This window comes from Anser anser, assembly GCF_964211835.1.
Source record: "Anser anser genome assembly, chromosome: 4".
Taxonomy (NCBI): Eukaryota; Metazoa; Chordata; class Aves; order Anseriformes; family Anatidae; genus Anser; species Anser anser.
The window spans coordinates 8,248,847-8,273,972 of NC_139724.1; the positions used below are offsets into that span (position 1 = coordinate 8,248,847).

The 25,126-nt window shown below is 36.2% G+C and overlaps 1 protein-coding gene across 1 annotated transcript in view; it reads left to right on the forward strand.

The window, feature by feature from the left end:
- Nucleotides 1-25,126, forward strand: part of LOC310899444 (uncharacterized protein) — a gene marked incomplete at its 5' end in the record, with an annotated part of 225,776 nt that overhangs the window by 157,980 nt on the left and 42,670 nt on the right. The gene's annotated exons all lie outside the window — the stretch shown is intronic.

Genomic DNA, 25,126 nt, shown 5'->3' on the forward strand with positions numbered 1-25,126 from the left:
GAAGGATGACCAACGTTTAGTGCATGGCATAGCATTTAGACTTCTGTCACTCAGCTAACCAGAGTTCTTCTTGATCCAGCCCTTGGCCACTGAAGCCGAAGTAGCTACCTGTATTCAAAATGAACATGTAACATAACTGAAAAATTCATTATTACATTTGAACAAATAAATAAAATGAACAATTAATTCAATAAATTGCCATATTTAACATTTTTTGCCCTTTTACCTAAAGATATTTTTGCATATTCTAATAAAAATGCAAATGTTTTGATTGTACAGAATAATAAACCTTGAAGAAAATGGGTCATACCAGTTATGAAACTTCACACTTTTTAATTTTGAAAATGAATGTAGTCTCCAAGCCAAGAATTCAGAAAAACTAAACCAGAACATTATTTATTAGAAAGCAGTAGGATGTGTTGCTTATCTTAAGAGTTTTGATTTGGGTCTGCTCGTCTTCGTATTTTCAATTCATTTTAGTGCTGTAATGATAAATCATTCTTTAAGTGACTATTTTTTTTGTATGACAGTGTCAGACGCACTCTCATAACAGCTAGTTGTTCTCATAACAAATAAATATATTGGCATTAAATAGGATCTAAAATAGACCTCATCTGTATTAGCTTACAGGCTGTAAGTAAGGGTCTACAACCAAATCGAGAAAGACAAGTGACTGATTAGCCTACAGAGTCTGTGAAGAATGTCCCCAAATCAGACATGAGTCTGTTAATACACGTCAGAACATGGCTAGGTGGTGGCAACTGTGAAAGGTTCAGAGCAGCTTTTAGGGCCAGGCCTCAGGGTGTGAGGGGCAGGAAGGGGACAGCATGTGCCCTTTATCATGCCAACCCTTGCAGAAGTTTAAGTGTCACCATCTTGAAACATGTTTCTGCTGAATCGTACTATTCTGTTACTCTTTGTCCCTTTGACCTGACAGACTGGCTTCTGAGTCACATATTGTATATTTTGGTAACGTTTTGTGTCTTTGACTTTGCTCTGAGTTAACTTTCTATCACTATAATCCTGCAGTTTATCCTTCCTCTGGCTTCTGCCACTGGAATACAGTAATTAAATCAGATCTTGTGTGTTTGTGGTAATCTTCATGTTTAGTCATTTCCTCCAAGATGATTTTTATTGTGATTCATTAACTGTATGTTAGTTCATAAATTATTCCCTCTTTATTTTGTAAAGTAAGGATGGATATATTCATAAGGGACTACAATAAAAAGAGGAGTAGTTGGATTACTGACATAGAAATAAAGAATATTCATGAGCTAGCAGAAAGTAGTCGCAGTCTTCATGAACAAGCAATTCATGTGGTGCTGCAGCACAGTCAGTAATTCATTCTGTTTCTAAATTATGGCAAGAAGTTTTCATAAGCAGGCTTACAAAATATATCAATACAGATCAGTCGATTGAAGTTGAATACCAAGGAGTGGTAGGCAGTACACTTCTTTTCTGCCCGAAATATAGTTTTGACACAATCTGAAATTTGTAGAGAAGATAATTGCACAATTGAATGCACTTTTTTTTTTTTTTGAGTGGTTTGAAATTGGTTTGCATATGCCCTTTTAAAATACTATTGACGTAAAGTCCGTTCTGAGTTCCCAAAGCATTTATTGGAAGCAGCCGATGACTTATGCATGTTCTGTTTGCTTCATTAAGCTTTATTTATGTATGTTTCTGGAGACAGAATGCAGGACTAGAGAGGCCATTGATGTGCTGTCTTAAGGCAATTACATTCTCCATTTTCCTTCCCATGTACTGCTTTTTAGACACACTTTCCATTTATTCAAAAGATACCTATCCTTTTGACACAAGTTATTAAGTTAATTATTTTTTTTTTACTGGTTTACAAACTTACACTCTTTGTTACAGCAGAACAATTTATTTATTTTTTATTTATTTTCTGGAAAATATGATTAAATTCTGAAAAGAGACTCTAATAGATCTTGACTTTATGTGTTTAGTATCTGTAGATGATATTCAATATGAAATTTAGCCAGGTTAGTAACAAGTCTGTAACTTGTTAGTAACTTGTTAGTAACTTGTAACTTGTTAGTAACAACTCTTCTCTAACATGGGGCACCTGCTGGATTTCAGAGGTCACCCCTACAGCCCCCCCCCCCCCCCCCCCGATAATAGATATCTATGTAGATATCTACGTATCTATTTATGTATTTATTTTCTGTCCTATTAAACTGTCTTTATCTCAACCCACAAGCTTTTACTTTTTTCTCCAATTCTCTCCCCCATCCCACTGCAAGGGGCAAGGGGGAGGGTGAGCAAATGGCTGTGTGGTGCTTAGCTGCCTGCTGGGTTAAACCACAACATCTTAAATTGAAAGTGCTTTTTTTTTTTTTTTTTTTGGTTGCCTCCCCCCCCCCCCAACATTGATTATAAGCACATCTTTAGTAAGAATATTACTGTAAAAATGAATGTAGGGCATTTTCACGCAATCTATTGAATAGGTAGTTGAGGAAGCTTCAGCTTGGTTACGTCCAAAGGTATCTTCTCACATCTGGAATTTCTTAATTTCACATTTAGAGATCTCATTAGTCATATCATCTACTTTGTTCATAAAGGACTACCTCCTGCATTTTTTACTTAGACAAAATTACCATTAAATTAAAGATATTTTTATCTCAGTATACGTAACAAATTTTGGCCCTAACATTTTTAGCTTACTAAAGTATATTTTGCTTACAAATGCAAAACCCTCTCTCTTATAAACATACAGGAGAGAACTTTACTAGTAGGTACAACAACAAACTAAAAAATGATGTGTAACAGAGAGAATGATATTTTGCTTATATTCAGGGCATTAAATTGCAACTTTGATCTTGTATTTCCATTAGTGGAAATTTGGTGGAAAATATTCTCAAGAATACTTGGGTCTCATGAAATACTACAGAATGAAAATAGTTGTGATTACATGCCTTTCATACAAAGTTTTAAACTATTGCTAGTGGAAATAATGATTTTAAATGTGGCATTTTTAAAAAGCATATTTACATGAAAATTTAGAGTGGGTGAAATTTACGAAAGAACTAACTGAAGTGTTTCAAATCACTTAAAGCTCCATTAAACGCTGTTATAGAAGTCTGAGTGGAATTATATATGAATTTTACTCACTACTATTTTACACTGGTTGATTAAGTATTGAAATACTCTGTCTAATTGTCATGTCCAATATTGAAAAAAAAAAATCCTGAAGAAGATGCCTAAAAGTAATGATGACTTGACTTCCTTATTCTCTTTCTCTTAATCACAGGTAGGATAATCATAACATACAGTGCATATGACTGTAAGAGATAGGACCACTAAAAGATTGGGTTGTTTAAAGATGGCTTGGCTGAAGTGAAAACAACTGATCTCAAAATTGCAGTCCATCATAGACTTGTTGCTTCTCCATGCCGATCTCCAGAAGGATGCAGATATATGCATACAATATTTATGTCTTTTACTCCATTTATAACAGCAGTCTTATCCTTATGTACATGCACATTAAATCTGTGATCTAATGAAATTTTGACATTTGAACAGAGTCCTAGAAAATCATCATGTCTTTAGGGGCTATTGATAAGGATTATCTATGTGGCAATCAACATATGTTAGATCTATAAAACTTCAGGTAATATTAATTTCATTTATAACTCTTAGAGATCAGTGTCTTCCAAGAGAAAGAAAACATTGTATTTCTGTCCTGAAAAAAAAAAAAAAAAGGTAGAAAAATAATTAGTTGGGAAGATCATTTAAGTGGCTATTGTTTCCATGTGATTTTGAGGATTTCTTGAAATTACGTGAATATTTCATATTTCCCACATCTCCAATAAATTATTAACTGATATTTTTTCTATGCTTAATTATATAAAAACAATTTTTGTGACCTAGCAGACAGGGTGACATTTTGGTAACGAAAATGTAATTTACATCTGTATTGTGTTTTAGTTAGCCTTATGTTTTCTGGCTAGTGACATCAATTAATGTCTGTGCAAACAGTTGTACTTGTGTGCATGAGAAAACATATGTGTGTGTCTTTAGCTGCTTGCAAGTTTGTTCAAGATTTTGGGTTTCATTTATATACACAGATTTTTTATTTATTTATTTTTTTATAGTAATCATCTATCAGATTCACATGCTGTTATTTCATATTTGAAATCATGAAATCATGAATGTCTTCACTTGCACATGCTATTGCTTGCTGCTTCTTAGCTTACAGGTGAACTACAAGTTATAACTAGTCCATACATCTAGTTGGTCCATACATCCTTGCAACTGACTTCAAGCTGCTACTCTGTTATGTGAAATGTCAGGATTCTTAGAAGGCAGGGCTAAGTTTCTTTGGCAGTCATGTGCATGGGCATATATAAAGCCAAAAAAGTGGATAGTCGTCAGTTTATAAGCAAGATTATTTAGTAAGCAGACTGCCAAGCCTGAATTGTTTCAGTGGTTGCCTTTACTGCAGTTTCACTGTAACTGGCCAAACAATTTTTGGCTCTCATCACATCAGTTCAGGAGAGGATATGTCTTAGGACTGTGTAGCTTGCATTCACTGTTTTTATCAATTTGTAAAAGTTTTTGTGTACGTAGTATGATCTGAAACCTGGAAGATACATTTTTGTCAACTGTAAATAAAATTGATTTTTCTAAATGTATAGGTAGTCAGTTTATTCAACTGATTCTAGAGATAATATGGTAAATCTTTAGTACTCACCTCAAGTTTGTAACTTCTCCTTCCTATATTTTTTTTTTAGTATGAAAAAAAAAATTATCCATTACTGTAGTTATTGTTTTAAACATAAAATTTGCATAGGACCAACAATGAATCAAATACAAGAATTAAAATAGATACCATTGCTTTCCTTCCAGTTATATAGTTAATAAAAAAAAGGTGGGAGTATGGCAGAAAGTGTGTATATATATAACTAAGATCTCTACCATCACAAAAGATTTTATTTTTGCCAGAAAACTGAGGCACATGCTCCCTTATTCTGGGGTGCTGTTGTGTTGTATTTCAGTACAATATCAGAAAGAAAGGTGTAAAGAAACAGTTTTTTTTTCACTATACCTTTAATCTGTACCAAGCACAAACTGGACCTACTGTTATGAACCTTTCTAAAGTTATTCTCATTGCTTCTTGGTGCCCCAAACTGTTTTTTGGTTGCAAAGATGCTAGCAGTGTCCTGATATGTGTCAGCTGAGAAAGGGGAAGCCTTGGAAACCCTTGCAGTCATTCTGTATCACAGCAAAGCCCATATGCACAAAGAGAACGCTGGAGAAGACTGGGATCCTCTTGTTCTTCCTGCATACTTCCAGAGTGAAAAGATGGTCTAGGAGAGTGGGAGGAAATTTCCAGTCTCTGGTGCGGATTGTTCACCTGAAGCAGAGCATTATTTAATTTTCTGTTATGAATGATCTCTTGTTCATTATTACAACTGCAGTAACTGATCTTTCCTCATTACCATTTTTGCATATGAAATGAGCTCTATTTACTGGGTTTCCCTAGGCTGTTGCTTCAGTCATTCTATGTGTTTTGTTACGTACTTATGAAATCTTTATGAAAGAGGAACGAGTACTTCAGGTGTTATATGTTCATCTTGCTTCAGCAAAGAAGCTTTCCAGGGAAACTGCTTATCAGTCAAGTTTTCCGCGTTTACTTTATATACCCCCAAAATGCTGCAATATGCCCTTTCCTTCCTCTTTTTTCTTCTGGGGATTCTTTTGCTAGTAGCTCTAGGTATTCCCCATAGTCAGTACTGATTTGAAATTTATTCTTGTGAAATAAAATGTTGCTAGAAAATGAATGAAACGTCCCAAGCCAATATATAAACATTCTTTCTATTGCCCTGGCTCCAGTTTTAGATTAGCTGATGGATGGATTTGTATGTCAAAGGTTTATGTTCTGTGATGTCAGAATATATAATTTGAAAATTAAAGAACATGTTTATCTGCGTGCAGTTCATATGTCTTAGCCTTCAGAAATTGAATAGTCTAGAGCTTGACCCACATCCTGGTTGCTGTGAAGATTTATGATGTGCTATGGAAAAGAGAGGTTTATGATATAACCTTTAAAGTTACGTTAAAAAGATATTGCTATTGTTGAAAGAGAGAAATCTAAACATACGTGATTGTAATAGCTCCAGAAGTGGTGCAGCTAAATCCTTCTTAAATGTGTCAAGTTAGAATTCTCTTTTTTAGTCATGCAGGACAATTCGTCTATGAACGCTTTTTACACTAGTTTTCCTAAAGTTGATTTTAAGAACATCTGTCTCTAAGCAATATTGTTTGTTACTTTTAAATGTACTTGAAAAAGCCCACTACAGTGGCAAAGTAACTGGGGTCATCTCTTCCCTAACATTGTTTCCTTTGATCATAATCTGCAGGATGGAATGGATATGTAAATCTTTAATCTCTGTTTCTGTACTTGTTTATTCTTAACTGGCATACAGGAATTGCTTTCTGTGTTTCTAATTGAGCATGTAAGGTTTGTATGCTTCTAGTTGATCAGTGCTTCTGCTCATTTTGATGTATTTCAGTGTTGTATAATTCAAAGGCTTATCTTTCATTTTGGCTTTGCAAAATTAAAATAATTCGACTGAACTTTGATACAACCTAGATACTTCCAATATATTTTCTTCTTTCTTAGTTTTAAAGCAAAGCATATTAGCACAATATTTTATGGCAATATTACGTCATAGTAAATTAATTTGCTTTAACATAAATCTTCCCATTAAAGGGGTCCATGTTAAGAAAGCAGTTAATTCTTCTGAGGTGTTATACTTGGCTATACATAACTTTCATTTTATATCTTAGATTTCATATCTAAAGGAAGCTATTGAGTTTTGTAAATAGTCTGATGTGATTGAGTATCATTAAGACCTCACTCAATTGTGCCTCTTAAGAAGGGAATTTAATTTTGGGTGTCCAACTTTTTTCTTGTTTTGGCCAGTTGAATGACATTTGTTCTGAAAATACATTTTCTTCCCAGAGGAGCTTTGATTTGATTTCAAAACAAAAGAGCACACGCTTTTGAATCATAGAATCATTTGGCTTGGAAAAGACCTTTAAGATCATCAAGTCCAACCATCCACCTAATACTACAAGTCCACCACTAATCTATGTCCCTAAGCACCAGATCCACACATTTCCTAAATAACTCCAGGGATGGCAACTCCACCACCTCCCTGGTCATCCTGTTCCAATGCCACACAACCCTTCCATTGAAGGGGCCTAGAATGGAACACAGTATTCAAGGTGTAGTCATGGCAAATGATGTATAGAAATATTATTTCTATCTGTGTATTTTGTAAGTGTTTGTCATTACAACTCGATGTCATCAGAAGATTGTTTTTGGAGTATAAAAATAATTATGAAGTTGAAAAGAGTGCTTTGCTGTTTTAGTTCTGGAGATTGGTAGGCCCAAAATTGGAATGTGTTTATGGCATTCGAATATTAATTATTTCTTGAAAGCAGCTTTGTTTATGGGACTTGTGATGGGGTTACAGGTTGGTCGTTCCACAAAAGCTGAGTGCTGAGTACAGCTCCCACCTGCAGCCGCAAGTGAGGAACAGTAATCAATACTGTATTGCTATAGTGCATTACGTTCAAGTCTCCATATTATCAGAGAGCTGAGTATACTGGGTATAGCTAGAAAGTGTTTAATTAGTAGCCAAATATCACCACATATCTTCTACTCCAAATACCTAGTTATTTAAAAGCACCCAGTTCGGGTGGGAGAAGATGCCTATCCCTCCCCCTTTATTTATATAATATGTATTTATGTGTTGATATATAGTGTTTGAATGTTCTCTTGTACGTTATCTTATATGTATCATTGGTTAATTTGGCTAAACTGGCTGTTTATTCCTAACGGATTAGTATTTGTTTATGGGGTTCATTTACATTTAAACCTAAAATTTCTAGGTGTCAGAGAGGGAAGGGAAAACATTATTTTGTTTGATTATTATTTTTTTGTGTGTGTGTGTGAAAGGGCATCTAGGATTTTTATTTATTTATTTACTTATTTAACAGTATACTATTTATTAAAGCAATCTTTTCTTAGTTGCTTTTCTTCCAAATCAATGTTCAAATATTCTGGCCTTGGCAGGATAGAAGTAAATATTGCTACCACTTTGTCCTTATGACAACAATGAAAAACATGAGGCATATGAAGAAACATATATCAAGCTGACAAGCTGGAAGCTAAAACTTCTTAATAGTAACAACAGAAATACAGCTCTAGCATGCTTCTGAAATACATTAGTACCTTTTATATAATAAATCATACAAAGGCACTTCCTAGTTTTAAAATTTTTCTGTGCTATTTTAACTGTTTTTCTAGAAGAATGATAATTGTGCTATTTTACTGAAAATAACCTGTCACTAAATTCAGTATTTATGAAAAACAGATTGCAGAAAGATGTGATTGAAAATCAGCAGACTTTTAAATATTTATGAATCAGTTAAAATATCACCCATATTCTAGCTGTTCATTTCAGATTATAAAACAAACTGCAGTGATTTAAAATATCTTTGGCTAAATATAGAAATAGTTTATGGCTGTAAACAATTAACAGCCATTTTGATGTCCTTAATCAACTCTTGTTCTTTCAAAACACCAACTTATCTTTAGGCATGGTGATTTGAACATTTACGTTTTCCTAAAAGAGTTAACTATTTACCTGCTGAAAATGGTGATACTGCAAGTATCAAATATGAGTTTACGGAATGCCATTTCTTGGCCCTGCTTTTGTGGATTGTGGTGTGAAAGAAACAGTTGACTGTTACAGGTGGGTCTTAGGCAGGAAGGGAGGTGTTCAGGAGATGTTTCAACTGCATAAACCTTATGAAGAGCTTGAGACTCTTTTCAACCTTGTTACTTATAAGCAAGGAAAAAAAAAAATCCTTCCCCTACCTTCAAATTTAGTAGTTTTTAGCAGATTTTTTTAAAAACACTATCACGTGGTTGTATACTTCTTTTTATATGTATACCAAGAGTGAGCAATCTACATTTTTTTTTGTCTGAAACTACAATATTCCTAAGAATTGTGATTTCATTATCTTAAACATCATGTTTAAATCTTTGAAAGCTATCGGAATCCCATGGATACCTGTTTGGAGCCTTGAACCAGGAGCATACCATACTTGCTCACTCACAGTAATCCCAGCCATCTCACAACATCACAAAGGTGTTGTCCAAGGGGTTGCTCCTGCAAAGTAATTCAGTCAACAGATAGTGAGACAATGTTATGTCAGGATACTGACGGATCCTAGCTCCAAGTAAAGGAGTTTGAAATTAAGGTGCTTGGTCTATTGAGCTAGTTTATTAAGTCATACACATGGGGGAAGAAAGAGTGTTTTTAGATGAGAAGATGAAGTTCAGCATACTTAATTTGTAATTCAGAGTAGTACTTATCTGAAGAAAAATAAACCTGATTGAGGAAAAAATAAAGTACAATGATTTGTAATGGCAAAGATCTGTTTTCCAGATAACATTCTGTGCTCTCACTAATTTACTTTAGGAGACATCTGTGATAATTTAAGAAATCTAGAAATGCATTTTTTCCTGAGTTTCACAGGTTCTAAACACAGGCTCAGGATTTATTACTACCATCTGCTGCCTTCTAAATAGCTTTGAAAATGTGCATCCTTTTCGCTAAACATTAATGAAGTTGTAACTTTTTTTTTGTGTGTGTGTAAAAGAACTGAACTGAACAAACCTAGTACTTTTACCCTGATTCTCTTAGCTTCTTCTTACTTAAGCAGAATTGTTTGATAGTATCAGCTTTCATTTTCACATAATTTCTTTTCTCATTCATGCTTGTTTTCTTTGACAGTATACATAGCAGACATAGCAGACAATCTTTGTCTCAATGTTTTGTAGTTTCTTAATTATGCACTGTCAATGTTGAATGAATGTTTTAAGAGTGTCGGAGTATCTACACACTCTTTTGTCACCTTTCTTAACTTTGCATGTCATATTGAAGACTCCTAGTAATTACTGTAATAGTACTTCAGAGAAGTTATGTCAGCATGCACATACCATTAATGCATTAATGTGTCAAAACAGCAGTGAATGACACAGCTCTAGGCAATCTTAAAAGCTACTAATGGTAGCCCAGCTCTGAGGAATTGATTTGTAAGCAACACTAAAGCTGTAAAATTTTTGTCCTGATATATGGCTTTACAAAATCTTTTTCTATCATCCACCTTATTTTTAGTGCATGAGTAACAGCTGTTTGAGTACGGTAACAATCTGGGAGGACAAAATGCTTCGTGCTATCTATGCCAGGGTATTAGTGCCAGCAGAAAGGTAACAGAATGACAGAAAAGGGAAAAAATTCTGTTCTTAACATTGAAAACTAAAATTCCAAGTACAGCTCTGTTTCACCAGCAGGGATCCAGAGTAACTCAAAAAATGAGAGTAGTTCATCTTGATTTAAATTTTAATGAATGTGATTAGACTCTGAAGTGAACCGTATTTACATTAAGCACTTCTAACCAAAGGCCTTTAGTGAATACCATGATAAATAAGTGATAGTTAATGATGAAACAGTGAAGAAATAACAACAAAAAATACCTAGGGCAGTAGCGGGGGTGGTAGTGTTACAGGCAGAGGGAAAATAGTTTTCAAATGTCTCTGGAGTTACGACATTTCTGTATAACGCCCCCTTCAGCAGCTTGCAAACCATGCCACAGCTGCCTGTTTACCACACTTTGTGTCATTCCAAGAGACTCTTCTATTGCCTAGGTTTAAGTTTCTTCCAGCCTAGCTGCTGGGCTGATTGGGCTAACTCTCTGGGAAATGTTATTTGTATGGGTAAAGGGATAGTAATTGCACAAGATTTTTAAATGCACTCTCATTTTTATTAACATAAACAATAAAAAAAATCTCCTGAAGGAAAAGGTTCTTTTATGCCATAGATGACTCTCATATTCAGACAGAAGGATTAGCCCTGTAAATCATCCAGGTATATGGAGCTCTTGAAAAAGCTGGACCAACCTTAATTTGCCATTCTGAAAAATTTTGCTCTTTATATGATTCCCTTTTAGCCTGTGTTGTCTTAATTCGGAATTTGGTATTTTACCATCATTTAAAACTGAAGTCTCTGAAGTCAAGTGTATTCTAAGTGGTTTGCCCAGACAGGCTTTAAGATAAAATGACCCTTGTTGTTGCTGGGAGAGACAGCAGACATTTGATCCATAGAGGAAATAGATGTTGACAGGGAGACTTATTGGTAGAACAGTTTTTAACATAAGTGCACTACAATTTTACAATTTGACCCTTAATGTATACGATTGTAAGCCATCCATATATCACAGGCATCCTAAAGCAGTTAGCCCAATGATGCCACCACAGACAGGAATTTTCTAAACCTAAAATATCCACCACTTAAATCTTCAGGTCTTATTCAGGAAATTTTAAATGGGCACATTTAATAGTGGTTAAAATGTATTTTATATTAATTTACTCTTGTTACTTTATAATTATAAGTTAAGTACATTAATATTACAGAAAAAACAAACGAACAAGACAAACGGAATGGGATTAAGTTATACTGACTTTTATGGCAGCAGTTCTCCTTCAGGGTGAGGGAGTAAGGGGTGGATCTGATTATGGACTGCAGATGTTTTTATTAGCCAGAAGACAATTAATTGACTTTAGAGGTGACAGCATCTCAGCTCCTTCAAAGCAAATGAGTAAATGCTTATAGTGCATTAATAACAGCTTCGTCTTTCTTGTCCATTCTGGGAAAAAAAAATAAATAAAAAACGAGGAATTAGGGATGGTTTGCCGTTACCTGACTGGACACAGGGAAGGGGAGAGCAAGTGAGAGAGGTGGTCCCAGAGAAGGACAAAAGAACTTGCAACTGCAAAAAAGTTGAGGTATGTTATTTCTAAAAGCTAATGCATTCAGATATGGACCTTGTGATTCCTACATCTACATTTAATGTGTGTATATGAGACCATTTTTGCCTTCCTGAATACTGTGTGAGTTAAATTTTCCTGAGCTTATTTTTATCAAAAATCCATGTGCATTTATCACAAACAAGTGGGAAAATTATTTGAAGGTTTCATGTCAAGCGTCAGTGCACAACTAAAATGCTGGCTGTGTTGATGTCAGTAGGAGCTGTGTTATCAACTTGAATGAAATCAGAATTTTACTTTATATATTCACACATATCTTATCTCCTTGAAGTGAGGGCTGGAAGGAAGGAAGATGAATTGCTAGAGATGAAAAATAAACAAAAAGCAGCATAAGGCAGGTGATGAGAGAGCAGGTTAGTTAAAATGGAATAAGAGGCAAAGAAATAAGAAAAAAGAAATAAGATTAGACAAAGGAAGGCTGAGAGGAGAAGAAGGAATAAAAAAGAGAATTAGAAGAGTTTTCTAATATTCATTATAGGAAGTAGAAAAGTTTAGAATCTTCAATAAAGATGGTAGCAGGTTCTTTCCTTTCAGCATTAGGATAACAGCAAAACATTGTTAGACACAGCCATTAACATGGAATTACTCTGAGGGCTCTTCCATTTAACAAAATATGCAATTTGGACTGAAATTGGGGGGATCTAGGGGAGCATTCTGAGCAGCCATCTCTTTGTGACTCCAGTAATGTTCTTCACCATGTGTTAGAGCTGGGAAATCAGGTTAGGAAGCCAAAAGTACTTCCTATTACTTTTGAGAAAAACAAAGTGCTGAGTGAAAATTGTTTAATACTTTTAAATCAGTCAAAATAAGGAGAAAGAACTAGTTTCAGAAAGCTGGAAAAGAAAATCTTTGGCCTTTGTTTTTCTTTCATTCCTCATCTGGTATTTTTATAGTAGTTGTAGTTGCCTGAGGACATAGGCAGAGAAAGATTTATAGGCCCCTTTTATTAGACTGATTAGTGTTGTTGGAAGAAAAAGAGAAACTTCTGAGGATTTTTTTTTTTTAATTAAAAAAAAAGAGAGGGTAAGAACTCTTCTTAGCCTGGAAACGAGAAAAAACCTGGAGAGAGTAAGACTTTTCCCTGGTTGAAGAGGATTGGCTTAGAGGTTGATCAAGCAAGCTAAACAACCAAAAATCTACGGGCCCTATGGAATGCACCCGAGGGCGCTGAGGGAACTGGTGAGCATTATTGCTAAGCCTCTCTCTGTCATGTTTGAAAGGTCTTGGAGAACAGGAGAGGTGCCTGAGGACTGGAAGAAATCCAACATTACTCTAGTCTTCAAGAAGGTCAGGAAGGAAGACCCAGGAAAATACAGCCCAGTCAGCCTCACTTCCATCCCTGGAAAGGTGATGGAGCAGCTCGTCCTCGAGGCCATCTCTAAGCATGTGGAGGAAAAGAAGGTGATTAGAAGCAGTGAACAAGGGTTCATCAAGAGGAAGTCATGTTTAACCAACCTGATAGCCTTCTACGATGAGGTGACTGGCTGGATGGTTGAGGGGAGGGCAGTGGATGTTGTCTACTTTGACTTCAGCAAGGCTTTTGACACTGTCTCCCATAACATCCTCCTGGGCAAGCTTCAGAAGTGTGGGATCCGTGAGTGGACAGCGGGATGGATCAAGAACTGTCTGGATGGCAGAGCTCAGAGGGTTGTGCTCAATGGTGCTGAGTCTAGTCAGAGGCCTGTGAGTAGGGGTGTCCCCCAGGGGTCAGTACTGGGTCCAGTGCTATTCAACTTATTCATCAATGACCTAAATGAAGGGACAGAGTGCACCCTCAGCAAGATTGCGGACGACACAAAGCTTAGCAGAGTGGCTGACACATCAGAGGCCTGTGCGGCCATTCAGAGGGACCTGGACAGGCTGGAGAGTTGGGCGGAGAGGAACCTCATGAAGTTCAATGAGGGCAAGTGCAGGGTCCTGCACCTGGGGAGGAACAACCCCAGGCACCAGTACAGGTTGGGGGCTGACCTGGGAGAGCAGCTCTGAGGAGAGAGATCTGGCAGTCATGGTGGACAACAAGTTAACCATGAGCCAGCAGCGTGCCCTTGTGTCCAAGAAGGCCAATGGGATCCCAGCCTGCATCACGAGGAGTGTGGACAGCAGGCCGAGAGAGGTGATCCTCCCCATCAACTCAGCTCTGGTAAGGCCACACCTGGAATATTGTGTGCAGTGCTGGGCTCCCCAGTACAGGAGGAATGTAGAAATTCTAGAGAGGGTCCAGTGTAAAGCCATGAAGATGAGTAAAGGATAGCAGCATCTGTCCTTTGAAGAAAGACTAAGAGAGCTGGGCCTGTTTAGCCTAGAGAAGAGGAGATTGAGAGGAGATCTTATCAACCTCTATAAATACCTGAGGGGACAATTAAAGTGGATGGTCCCAAAACCTTCTCAGTGGTGGCCAGTGATAGGACAAGGGGTAATGGGTGTAAACTGAGCACAGGAGGTTTCGTTGCCATATGAGGAAGAACTTTACAGTTTGGGTGACAGAGCACTGGAACAGGCTGCCCAGAAAGGTTGTGGAGTCTTCTTTGGAGATATTCAAAATCTGCCTGGATGTGATCCTGTGTAACATGCTCTTGGTGACCCTGCTTGAGCAGGGGAGTTGGACTAGATGATCTCTGGAGGTCCCTTCCAACCTCAACCATTCTGTGATTCTGTATCCAGAAGTTTGTCTACTTTTTTTTCTTCTTCTTCTTTTTTTTCTTTTGATCTTAAAAGCATCCATTCTGTGTTTGGAAACTTGATGTCCTCTCCCACTTACCTGCTTCTTTGGTGGGGTTATAATGAAAAAAACATTATTTTTAAAAAAGCTAGACATTTAATCTTTCTTACCTGTGTGATTAATCACTCTCATTTTCTGGCATCAGAACTGATTTCCATCTCAACAAAGGCTCACAATGACCAACAAAGTCCACAAACTATTTTAATGCCAAGTGGGATATTTTTGTTATTATTTCTAAGGTATTCCATAAAGGAAAGGTTGGGCACAAGTTTTGGTAATACCTGGACTTTTAAAGTAAGAAGGGGCCATAAAAAGTTTGTGGAAAATAAGCTATAAGCATACTTGATTTAAAGGTGTGTTGCAAAGCATAAGCTACTTTGGTAATCATCCACGCTATGTATAGCATATTACTTCAAAGGGTAAACACTGAACAACAAAACCAGAACTGTTTGTAATTCACAAGTTTAAGTGTGAGCTTTCCCGTAGGTTACATCCACCCCGTAGATTATGAATATTTCAATTATTTAATACAGTATAATAGTGTTAAGTGTTACGCCTCTCTAATGACTAATTTCACCTTTGAATCTAGGCTGCTTTTAGTTAAAATCTTAAATTTTGGAAAAAAAACAAAAACAAAACAAAAAAAAACGTTGTGTGTTACTCTTCTAAGCATCATGGGCAAATCTTCAGTCTAAGATCTCACAAATGTTTTTTCAGTGTACCGAGACCAATATTTTTTTTTTTCTTATTTATTTTTCATGCCATAAAACTTTCTCACACAGAGAAATGTCATTTCATAGAATTCACTTAAAAAATGCACCGAATGCTGTGCTAGAGCAGGAATCCACAATGGACATGTTTTAAAATGACAGAAAGAAACCTTAAATAATCTTTTGGATTTGCAAGAATGAAGTGACTGGAGTGTTCTCCTGAGAGGATTATTAGGTAATGCTAAGTGTCTTAACAGAAATGTCTCTCTTTTTTCTTGGGTCTGGAGCATTAATGATTGTCGTGTCATTAATATGGATTATCTCCTGAGATGGATGCTATAATTATCAGTATTTAGGAACTTAACACATAACATGAATCAAGAACATTTTGCCATCTAGAAACAATCGTTGCAGATTGTAGTGCTGTGTGGTAGCTGTCCCAAAGATATTGATTACTCATAGTACTGCACTGCACTGCCTTAAATCAATGTTTATTTACTTAATTATTTATGTGCTTTTTGCCATAATTCCTTTTTCAGCAAAAGTTAACCTATTATTACTATTCTGTCCTAGGTACAACTGATAATATTTACTGTCATAACAGGCAGATTGGTCAAATGAATGCATTTAGATATGTATAGAAGTGCATTCCTTCACAGTGGGAAATATATTTTGTTCAATACCTCTTGATACCAGAAATGGTGTAGACATTAATATGGGGATAACTACCTAGATTTTTTTTTTATACCTCATGTCATGACACAGCATAATCTGAAATGGATTTGATTTTAAACAGAAAATGGTTTAATTAATTGACACAATTGAAAAACCTCAAGCTGATTGATCCTGATTGTTATTGAAGGTCGTTTCTGTAGGACAGATTTGAGAAAGACATCAGAGTTCAAGAATCTAGATGTAAACTTTACAACCAGCTTGAAATATTGGTAATGTGATATGATTTAGAGAATTTCTCAAAATGATTAATTGATCCAAAATATGTCCCAGGACACTTCTAGCTCTTAAAGTAATTCCTGTACCTCTGACAGCGTACATTTGCCTGGTGTGAAAAGTGCACTCACATCAGCTGTCCCCAGTTCCAGGGAGCAGCATGTTACTCCTGCAATATGGTTAGCTCCGAATTCATAGTCAGCAGCTGTCTTGGACAGGTTCCACCTGCTGGGTGCTTCCTATAAGCCAGTCAAGTTTACCATTGCTTTTTGTTGCCTTTAAGTCACCTTTATGTTGTGACTTCACTTAGCTAATGAGTATTTTCATCTAAAGATCTGTATTGAGATGCCATTCCTTCAAATATCTTGAGCAAAGGTTTCATTGCTTATTGCCATTAGAACCAAAAGTGAATGGCAAGAAGGTACTTTGGGAAGTGCAAATCCAAGATTTGAAACTTTTATTACATTTATGCAAATTTGCTTCTGAACCATTTAAAGATTACCTTGCAAGGTTAGAGAGACCTAGAGACAGCAAATTATTTTAAATAGCTTATAATTCATGTAGATGAGGTAGGCTTTTTGCCAGAAACTTATTCTTTTTTTCTTCATCTTCCTTTTTTTCATTCCTTTTTTCTCCTTTTTTACTCTCTCTCTCTCTTTTTTTTTTTTTTAACACCCTTAGGAAAATGTGCTTCTAACTTCAATCTGTTGAAGTGTGTCATTGCATAGATGCTGAATTATTAAGACAATATTATAAAAGTGCAAAAGTTGATGTAGAAAATAAACATAAACTGAGAAGACTATAAAATCTTTAATAGAGCTACTGTCGCAATCATACTTAATGGTTCTTAAATAATAGCACAAACATTACAGCACCTCTGAGTCTTCAAAAATATGCATTTCATTAAATAGGCTTTTGTAATCAGGACATAATGATTTATTCTATGCAGTTCTTATTATGAATAAAATGAATTGTAGCATGTTACTTTAGTCTTCCTTTTTCAGAAAGGCAGGTGAGGTACCAGCTACACATGATATGTAAAGAACAAATCTTTCCATTTGCTTAAATTCCATCTTAAATTTTGCTTTTTGCATCTTTGCTTAAATTCCATCCATGTACAATATATGTCACTCAGAGAAGTACTGCAACATTGTAGAAATACTGCAGTATCATAAAAGTTGTAATACAACATGAACAAGTGCTTTAAAGAAATTCAGTAACTTTAAAGCACAATCTGAGAGAATGAAGAATGAGTAGTTTAACTGTTGTGTTAAGATGCTTTAACTCATCACCCAAAATGCTTTCATACTTGTGAGAATTTTTAAGCATCTAGAATGATGACACGCCAATCTATCTTTTTAAAATCACATTTGCTATATGGCTGCTTTCTGGATTTTTTGGGAGGTAAGAAATGCTGTGTATAAAATGTAATATGATGTGCCTAATACAGAAACTAACCATCTGTTTTGTTTACTTCATATTTCTCTTACCTTCTTTTTCATACTGAGGAATGCACATTCCTCATCTGTAACTGTGTGTGTCCTTTTGCTTTCTTACAAGTGTAGAGGTGCCATGATTACCTAAAGTGCAAAGAGAATCTAAGGGGCTGTGGGCAGCGGTCAAACACTGGGTTGGCCTACTTGATAGCAGCCTTGTCCTGAGTATGGAAGAAATGCTCTTGCCATAAAAGAGCTAGTATCTGAAATGTACTTGGCTTCACTGGCCAGACATTGTCTGAAAGACAGTTCGTCTCTAGAGGATGCAGGATGATCCTCCTCTGGTGTATGGAATATGCTGAGCTGATCATTCTTGGTATTCATCCAGCGTCTTACCTTTGCAGAAGTTTTGCCTGATCTCTGGGCATATCAGTTGGTGGAAACTCAGCACTCATGAATGTGTTCATCACATCTTTCTGACTAAAATTTCTTTGAACTGTTTTCTAAGAAAGGTATTTTCATCTTCTCAGACTTCTACTTTGGCTGACCATCACCTTTCTCTCGTCCGTGGATCTTCTGCTCAATACGTATAATCACGACAAAGATTACTCTGTATTTGCAATGATAACTCTGTTTAGATTTTTGCCCATGACACTGGCTTGCCTTAGTTTTTCTATTATGCATGTTAATGAAAGGCATTTTAGAGAGAGATTTGGTGCTTTATGCTGAAGTACAGGTTGCATACTGACCTGTTTTGAAGAGCCCTTATAGAATATGCCTAAGTGATCCCTACTGCCCTATAATTCTTCACTGGAAAGATGGTTGTGAAAAACAATATACAAAGGTGTATAAAACTGTTTAGCTATAATGAACTTCTGATACTTTTTCAAATATTCTCAGATATTAGAAGACACAGCAATGACAGAATCGCCAAACCAATTTATAGAATTTGTCTCTGAAAATTTTGCCACCATTGTTTTGTTTATCAACTGGGGAGAAAATGCCTGTATTTCCAGTTAGAACACTAGATTTTCAAATTTCCATTGAACAGAAGCACTTTATGGGAGACATTTCAGAGTTTATTATTATTTCTTTGCATTTTAGAAATCCTTAAAATTCATAGAATTTTATACAGCATAACTTCATTGGGCTTCTTTCTAAATCAAGCAATCGGTTGCACTTGATTGTTAAAGTCTGTTCCGTTTTTCTTATAATCATTCTTCTCCAAATATGAGAAAACATATCAGAGAATGAAAAAAACTTTTCCTTTTGGAATAGCCATATCTTATACCTACAAATTCTGGCAGACTGCAATGAGAAAAATAGCCATCTTTAATGAAGAGTCTTGCATTAGGACTAAAAACCACTCTACTGCATTTTGCCTTGGCTCATATTTTGCATTAATCTTTTGTACTAGTTATTTCATATTTTAAATAAAAAAGCAGGAGAATGTAAAAAGAGAGAACATAAAATGTAGTCAAGCATGGTTGAGAAAAACAGTAAAGGACTGATATGCCTAACAATTCTGGGAAATGGCATAAGGAATTTGAGATATGGAGGAGAAGAATAAGTTAAACTGCCTAACGTGCACAGGAGTGTCTGCGAACATCATTTAGAGAGGATACAATAATTTTAGCAAAGCATTTGTCTCTCTGCCCTGGACAGAATCCATACCTGAAGACTGAATGGAAGCTGTGTTAAATATTATAGATGTTTTCTATAACTGTATGTATACAAATACAAGAAAAAATACTTAGATGTTACTATACCAAATGCAAAAGATAATTCTTTATTGACATACCCCACAAAAATCATGTTGATTTCCGTATCAAATTGTAGACTCCCAGTCATGAGAGTGATCATGCGTAGATTGTTCCCTCATAAAATATCATTCCTTCTTATTTTTCCTCTTAGTAACAATTTTCTGATGGCTACATTCCTAGGCATTGGGCAAAAAACTGTCTGTATGCTCTTTTGGATACTCAATCATATAAATTCTTATTGCTGAGGACATGGCTTGCTGTTCTGAGTATTCCTTTTCATAGCTGTGACTCTAAGCTTCAGGGTGATAGAAATTATGATATCGCACCTGTGCCATTCAGTGGTTTTTTGGCTGATGGTTATGTAATCACACTTTTAAAATCTATCCCTGCTTAGGTAGTCATGACATAAAGGAATCTGTGGGCCAAATCATGTCATGTACAGCACATACGTTATCATATACTACAGGAGAGGAGAGTTTTCAGGATCCCTCAGAAATTGGTTCTTTCAGCCACCTGATTACAAAAGTAGACATCGCTTTCCATTTTCTTTTCAAGAAATCCCTCTCTACCCTTATGAAGAAAATCTTTGAAAAAAATTTGAAGAAAATCTTGGTGAGGGATCGATTCACAGTTCTAGGTTTTAAAATAGCTGTAAGTTCTTTTGTTACATCGGAGGCACTGACATTGTTACAAGTTGCTGCTAACAGCATGCAGTTACAGGGACTGTAATTAATGTATGTTTTCTGTCAGGTGTTCAAATATGCATAGTTTGTCTTGAGAAAAACACAAGTTCTCCATCTTGAAAAAGAAAAAGAGAGAGTGAGTTGCTTTGCCAGTGAAGTGATATCTGAAAAACATGCTTGGTAGATATGTTACAAGCTGTTGAACCATACTCGGTGCACTGCAGGTCAGTCAGGTCACTACTACGATGTTTATGAGATGCTCAGTTAAACTTTACAGATATGTAAAATGTGTAAGTGGAAAAAAAAATATCCAACTTTATATATATAAAAGAAATTCCAAACGGAAAGGTCATTTTTCTTCTTAGGCCAGCTTCCTTTGGTGGCTCCCTGAGCCTACCATACATTTTACCTTGTAACCATGGCACTGTAATAATTCTCAAGTTGAACCTTTTCAGGGAACACAGCTTAAGTTTCAGCAGCAGCAGGAAGCATCTGACTGAAAGGCAAATCATGATCTTCTAGAGATGGGGATGCATGCTGTGTAATTCTGAGTTCAGTGTGGGTCTGGAGGGGGACAAGTGTAATAAATTCCTTCCCACAGGCAGCTTTATTTCTGTTGCCTGGAGTTACAATAGGCATTTTGTTCAACTGCTCAACTTCATTCTTTCAAATATGCACAGAACTTAATTGTTAAAATCAAATAAAAGTGCTTATAATTTTTCTACTGCCCTCCTGGTAGCCCACAATGATTTTAAAACTTTGCATCATTGTCATCAAAAAAGAGATGCTACCTGATTATTATCACTGATGTTTAAAAACTGTAAAAGTGAAATACAAACAGAAAATTAAGGTGCTAATGAGCAAGAGAGGAAGGATATATTTAAAACACATCCTGATGAGTTGTAGATCCATATCTCTGCAGCTCACTCAGCCCTTAAATTGACTGTCATACTGTGTGCCTCATGTACTGTCTGTTCAGTAAAAATTGTAAAAGGTTGACATGATGATGCTTGTGAGTTGTATTATTCTATGCACCCTGAATCTATTAATTTTGCCTATTCAAAATTTATAATATCGTAGTGTTTTCTTTTTCTTTTTCTTTTTTAATAATACTTCAACTAGTCTTGTTCCAGAGCACTGAAAGTCAGTACAAGCATACAGAGAACCATTTGTGTACAAGAGGCAATTATTCTTTTTTACTGGGACTGTTTCAATATTGTGAGTTACAGAGCTGTGCAGACATCAGCTGCTCTTCCATGAAAATAACTCTTATATAAAATGCTGCAGGAGTGACTGACCTGAAAACATATTTCACTCTTTTGTTCTGCATGTATTAGGCTTTGATACAGCTTACATATAAATTGAAATGGTTGTTTTCAAGTAATTTATTTATGATCATATTTGTGTGCCTAACTGACAATAACACTTTGCTTGCTTGGCAGTAACAGTAACTTGCTTAAGCTCACTCCCTGTCCGGGGAGAAAAAAAGTTCTTACTAGATTTGATTTATCCATGAGCAGGGATATTGTCCTGAACTAAGGGGTCTATGCCTGGCTCATATATTGAGGTATGCTAATATTAACCATATATTAATGCTCTGAGCAATGACTTTTTGGAATCTTTTACAGCGCTATGGGAGGATGTCCATCACTGTCATTTAGCCCTGTGTGACTAAGCATTTCCTAATACTGTAACTTTGAGAATATAGCCTTATTTTTTTTTCTTTTTTTTTCCTTTTTTTTTTTTCCATGCACACATTAGTAGTTTTTGCATGCATTAGAGTAATATTTTGTAGCACAGACGTGAGAGATGTTGATAGCAAAAAGCTTGTTTCTCCAAGGGAACTGCAAAATGCTTTTGTGGTGAGTGTTTCAGTTTGCAATGAATGTTTGCAGTAAAGTGGTGTGAACTTTATTGCAGGTACAACAATGAATTTCATGTCTTTTTTTAATGTAGTATACAAAATACAGGTTTTAAAAGAATTCATTTATTACCAAATTATCACATGAAAAAGTTTGACTTCATAATTACTGATGAGAAAGCTATTTCTGTTGTTTCTGTGTTTGTGCTGTTACTTTAATCTGTTTAGTGAGTTAAAACATTAAAATTAATAGTTTGGCATCAGTTGGAAAAACAGTGCAAGTTTCTAAAAAATAGTATCAGCACAGAAATGGATTCCTAATATTGCTTGTTGCTCTAAAGGACAAAATAAATTTTAAAATTTTGTGGGCTTATAAGAAAACATTAGTGAGGATTCACTTCCTAGCTTTTTACTATGGTGTTATCAGCTATGGTCAGCAATTACTGCATGAAAAAGTTCAGTGATTTGCAAATTGTGTAGAAAACCAAGTTCTGTCCAAAGAACATGTTCGTTTATACTCTTTACATCCTATTTACACTAAAATAATGTTTATTTATGTCCAATCTGAGAGTCTGAGGTCTCCTGAATGCTAGCATATTTTTTCATGAATGTAAGCATTTTGAGATTAAGTATGGGCTGACAAAAGTCTGTGCTGAAATTTATAGGAATGAAAGGTATTTCTTTTTCAAACTGGAACATTTGCTACGACTCCATGTTGTTCTTCGGGCAGATCCCTGTGGTAGGATGTTGCCTTAAAGCACCATGTTTTCACTAGTTAAGAATTTTTTAAATGTTGTCCTTAATATGCACAGTGAGCATTTCCTGGAATGTAACCACATCATTTAAAAGCCTTATGACTTTAATTGCTTTTCCTATTTAATAATAGCTTGTTCATTTCTTTGTTTATGTAGGAAGAAAGGCAAGATGTAGACAGTATGATTTAACTGCACCACAGCAGAATTAACTTATCTGGGAATGCTGCTGGGAAATGAATTTTGCAGTGTGCGTCGTTGTTCTTTCATTGATTACTTGTGTTTATTCAGGAATTATGATGCCAGTCTTCCTTCTACTAACTTTAATCCAAGTGTTTCTGAGATCCTACAGTACCAGGGTTGTCACAGGTGAAAGGAGATTGCCTTCCTCTTGTAATAAATAGTGAAGGTCTCCATCTCTTCTTCTCAGCTTCCTTGTTACTCAAAATCCATTTCCAACTTTGGTTTATGAAAGAACTCAACTCTCATATGAAATGAAAAATTGTCATTTACCAAGATGCAAAAATTTTAATCTTGCCTTCTTTGCATTCTTATCTTGCAAACAGATTACAATCAGTTGTGAAAAGAATATTTCCACTCTGATGGTTTTGAAGTCCCAAGGGAAACTAACACAGTGCTCAGACCAAGTACAGCCCTACCATCACCAATAGATGTAGGGTAAGAGATGCTGACTTGTCGGGAAGATTATGTACAATCAAAAGGACATCTGCAATGAACTGTAGTGAGGCTCCTACCTACATTGTATGGCTTCCATGCGAGTTTAGAAAATGTCCCAGTCTCCTCTCCTGTCATTTAAAAAAAGTGAATCTTTGAATGAGACAAAAGCATTTTCTTTTGTCAATGAGGCAAAAACATTTTCATTCGTGTAGTGTTTATTCTTTCATGGTACTTGCTGTAGAGGGTCCTGCTATTCTGTAAGTGATGATATGGTATTGTCTAAAACTTTTCATGATATGCAGTGATGTCAAAGACTGTTTTGTAATCCAGTGTATTTCAGAAGTAGCATTTAGTCATTTTATAGATGTGCAACCTGAATATCATTAAGGTTGTTCTGGATGGGGGAAATAAAGGCTCTCAGTATTTTTTGTGAAAATGTGGCACAGCTGGAATGCCAGATGAAACAATTTCAGAAACATCCTGTATGACCATTGTATCAGAGAGCTTCTTGTAGGGCATTAAATTAGAAGTATAATACTGCATGCACCACTCTTATTATTTCTCTAGTGAATCAAAGTGTGATTTTTTTAAATTACAGTTCTGCATGTGTGTATTAGAGAAAACAAATTTAAGACGCATAACCAGACAGCTTTTGAATCAGAAACTTGTGAGCTTTATAATGCTTTTTCATTCCTGTGCAAATTTTTTTCAAAGTTTTGGTTTTGGACCATAGAATCATAGAATATCTCGGGTTGGAAGGGACCCATAAGGATCATCGAGTCCAACTCCCGGCACCACACAGGTCTACCCAAAAATTCAGACCATGTGACTAAGTGCACAGTCCAAACACTTCTTGAACTCTGACAGGCTTGGTGCTGTGACTACATCCCTGGGGAGCCTGTTCCAGTGCGCGACAACCCTCTCGGTGAAGAACCTCTTCCTGATATCCAGCCTGAACCTCCCCTGTCGCAGCTTGACTCCATTCCCGCGGGTCCTATCGCTTGTCACTAAAGAGAATAGATCAGCGCCTGCCCCTCCAATCCCCCTCGTGAGGAAGCTGTAGGCCGTGATGAGGTCTCCCCTCAGCCTCCTCTTCTCCAGGCTGAACAGGCCAAGTGACCTCAGCCGCTCCTCGTACGTCTTCCCGTCTAAGCCCTTCCCCATCTTTGTAGCCCTCCTCTGGACACTCTCCAACGGTTTCATGTCCTTTTTGTACTGAGGTGCCCAGAACTGCACACAGTGCTCGAGGTGAGGCCGCACCAGTGCAGAGCAGAGCGGGACAATCCCTTCCCTAGGCCGACTAGCAATGCCGTGCTTGATGCACCCAAGGGTACGGTTATCCCTCCTGGCTGCCAGGGCACACTGCTGGCTCATGTTCAGCTTGCAAATAAGATAAGCTTTTTCAAAGCTTGCAAATAAAATAAACCAGATAAGTGCTCTCTCTCTCTCTCTTTTTATTTTTATTTATTTATTTATTTATTTTTTCTGGATGACTTTTGCTTTGGTGAAAATGTCACTCTGAGCTTTAAGAACTATGCTTTTGGTCATAGTGTGCCTCGTGGATTTAGGTAGTCTTTCTGATATGCAGAACCGAGGCTCTGTTTGAATTTAAAAACCAAAAATATATTACAAGGTGTGGTATTT